Source organism: Mustela nivalis (assembly GCF_964662115.1).
Source record: "Mustela nivalis genome assembly, contig: HAP1_SCAFFOLD_315, whole genome shotgun sequence".
NCBI classification, from domain to species: domain Eukaryota; kingdom Metazoa; phylum Chordata; class Mammalia; order Carnivora; family Mustelidae; genus Mustela; species Mustela nivalis.
The window spans coordinates 574,500-578,557 of NW_028136331.1; positions in this window are offsets into that span (position 1 = coordinate 574,500).

Genomic DNA, 4,058 nt, shown 5'->3' on the forward strand with positions numbered 1-4,058 from the left:
GCCTTTTTTATAGACCATCCTTCATGCTTCATAAGTACTCCTCCATTGTAAACTAAGTAATAGTTTTTGTCACAGTGTATATAACAAAAATGGATTTTATATTCTATTATTTCAGAGTTAGTTGCAGTTTCTACTGCCTTACTTCCTTTTTTGAAAAATAGATTAATTCTACAAAAAGTTTTTTCCAGCTTTATTGAAAAAAATCGACATATTTGTAAATTTAAGAAATGATTTCTTATAACATTGCAAACTTTTAACATTGTGTAAATTTTGTACAATTTGATAAATTGGTATACATCTTTATTGCAATATAATCTACACAAAAATGTTAATACATCTACTATCTCGTATAGTTGCCACTGTTTTTTATGCATGTATCGTAAGGAATTTTAAGATCTACTCTCTTAGCAACTTTTATGTATATAGTATAGTAGAGATAAACTTCAGAGGTCTTGTGGGTTTTGTTCCAGACTGCCTCAATAAAGTGATTATCTCAATAAACTAAGTCAAATTATTATATTTTTTGGTTTCCCAGTGCATATAAAAAATTATGTTTCCCAGTGCATATAAAAAATAAAAACTATACTGCACTGTTCAAAAGCATTATGTTTTTAAAGAAAAACAATGTATATACCTTAAGTACACTAGTTCTGAGTTTTCAGTGGGTCATAATTACTGATCACAGATCACCATAACAAATACAATAATAATGAAAAAACTTGATATATTGCAAGAATTACCAACATGTGACAAAGAGACACAAAATGAACAAATGTTGTTAGAAAAATGGTGGCAGCAGACCTCTTTTATACAAGATTGCTATAAACTTTCAACTTGTAAGAATGTGATATATGCAAAGTTTAATAAAGGGAAGCACAATAAAAAAAAGTATGTATATCTTATTAACTATGATCATCATGCTGTACATTAGATCCCCAGAACTTTTTCATATTATAGTTGCAAGTTTGCACCCTTTGACCATCTTACTCCACCCCAGGTTCACCCCTTGTCAACTCAACTCTAAGTTTCCATTAGTTTTCCTTTTCCTCAGATTCTGTATGTAAGGGATATCATAATACATAAATTTAAAAAATATATAAAATCTTTGAAATATTTCACTTAGAATAATACCTTCAAGATCCATCCATGCTGTTGTAAATGGCAGTATTTTTTAATTTTTCATGGTTAAGTAGTATTCCGTAGTATATATTTACCATACTTATTTTACTCATTCATCCATTAATGGATACTGAAGTTATTTCCATCTCTTGCTTAGAGTTAATAATTTTATAATAAACATAAGAGTGCAGATATGTCTTTGAACAGTGACTTCGTTTTCTTTAGATAGATACCTAGAAGTGGGATTACTGAATCATATGGTAATTTTACTTTTAATAATATGAATAATCTCCATACTGTTTTCCATACAAATTTATATCCCTATTACAGTGCATAAGTTCCCCGTTTTCCCCAATATTTACCAAAATTGGTTAGTTTCAATTTTTTGGTAGTATATATTCTAATATCTTGCTGTGTTTTTCAGAGGTAAACAACAACAACAACAACATAAGGACTTTGCCCTGAGATTTTTACGTTGAGCACTTTTTAATGCTCCTGTTGGTCATTTATATAACTTTTTTGAAAAAAAAGTCTATTGAGATCCTTTTGCTATTTTTTTAATCATATATTTTTTTCTATTTGTATCTGTTGGTTATTAACCTCTTTTCAGATATAAGATTCGTAAGTATTTTCTTACATTCTGTGGATTGTGTTTTCATTCTCTCTCCCTTTTTTTGGCAATGCAGAAACGTTAGTTTGATGTAATACCATTTATTTATTTTTGCTTTTTTTGCTTGTGTTTTTGGTCTGGTATCCAAAAAACTATTGGCAAGACCAATGTCAAGGAGAATTTTTCCTATGTTTTCCTTTAGGAAATTTAGTTTCATGCATCACCTTTAAGTCTTTAATCTATTTCAAGTTCAGACTTATGAGTGATATAAGGTTCCCTTTTCATACTGTTTATGTGACTATTCAGTTTTAAATATCATTTATTGAACAGACTATCTTTCCCCATTACATATGTTGGCCCCTGTCAAATATTAGGTGACTGTATGAAAGGATTTATTTCTGGACTCTCAATTCTGTTCTACTTGTTTATTGGTCTGTTTTTATGCCAGTATACTTTATTGTTTTGAGCATGAGGGCTTTGTAGTATAGTTTCAAATCAAGAAGTGTAATCTCCCTTCTTCATTCTTTCTCAGAACTGCTTTGATTATTTGTTGTCTTTCATGGTCTCATATAAACTTTAGGATTCTTTACTTACTTCTGTAAAACAATAATATTGGATTTTTTTTAAGATTTTTAATTTATTTATTTGACAGAGAGAGATGACAAGCAGGCAGAGAGGCAGGCAGAGAGAGAAGAGGAAGCAGGCTTCCTGCTGAGCAGAGAGCCTGATGCGGGGCTCGATCCCAGGACCCTGGGATCATGACCAGAGCCGAAGGCAGCGGCTTAACCCACTGAGCCACCCAGGCGCCCCTAACATTGGATTTTTGATAGGAATTGGATTTACAGATGGTTTACGGTAGTATGGACATTTTAACAATGTTAATTCTTACCATTCATAAATATGAGCTATCTTTCCATTTCTGTCACCTTCAATTTCTTTATCAATGTCATAGTTTATGGAGTACAGATCTTTCATCTTCTTAGTTAAATCTATTCCTAAGTATTTTATTATTTTTGATGCTATTGTGAATTAGATTGTTTTCTTTATTTTTTCAGATAGTTCATCATTAGAATGTTAAAATGCTCCTGTCTTGTGCTTACTTTGGCAGCACATATACTAAAATTGGAATGGTGCAGAGAAGATTAGCGTGATCACTGAACAAGGATGATATGACAAACTGGGAAGCAGTCCATAAAAAAAAAAAAGAAACAAAGCAAAATTCTTTTCTTTTATATATTGATCTTGTATTTGGTAATTTTACTAAATTTGTTTATTCAAATTTATTGTGAATTTTTTAGGATTTTTTAACATGTAAGTTCATGTTATCCAAAAAAAGAAAATTTTACTTCTTCCTTTTTTTTTTTTTTTTGGAGTCTCTTATTTCTATGTGTTCCTTGTTTCTCTGGCTAGGACATCCACTACTGTGTCAAATGAGAGTAGTGAAAATGGACACACTTGTCTTTCTTCTGATCTTTAAGGGGAAAACTTTCAAAAGTTTTGATTGAATATGAGATTAGCTCTGGGCTTGCAATCTGTGTTTTTTCTTTAATGGGTTTTTTAAATTATTTTTTAAAATTTTTTATATAATGTGTTTTAATCCCTAGGGGTACAGGTCTGTGAATCACCAGGTTTACACATTTCACAGCACTCACCATCACTCACCATAGCACCTGCCCTCTCCAATGTCCATACCCCCACCATCCTCTCCCAACGCACCTCCCCCCAGCAACCCTCAGTCTGTTTTGTGAGATTCAGTCTTTTATGGTTTGTCTCCCTCCTAATACCATCTTTTTTTATTTTTCTTTTCATACGCCCGAAACTGCCTATGTTGCATCTCCACTTCATCATATCAGGGAGATCATATGATAGTTGTCTTTCTCAGATTGATTTATTTCGCCAAGCATAATACCCTCTAGTTCCATCCACGTCATCACAAATAGCAGGATTTCATTTCTTTTGATGGCTGCATAGTATTCCATTGAACATATATACCACATCATGTATCTACTGAACATTTGAAAGTGTTCTTTGGGGAAACACTTGTTCATGTCTTCTATCCATGGTTTTATTGGATTATTTGTTTTTGGATGTTGACTAAAAACTGGATATTAAGTAACACACAAGACAGGTTTCCTTGAGCTTAAATTTTATTTGCATGAGTATCATTAACAGGAAAAAATATGCATATGGGTATGTACAAGTGTGTTTATGTATACATCTATCTATCTATCCTCTATCCCATGTCTTCTAATTGTGGTAAATCCTGTAAGGTGGGGAATGGGATAGTCTGAAGAAATATGCTTCTGGATATGCTGGGTAAGCAAATTTA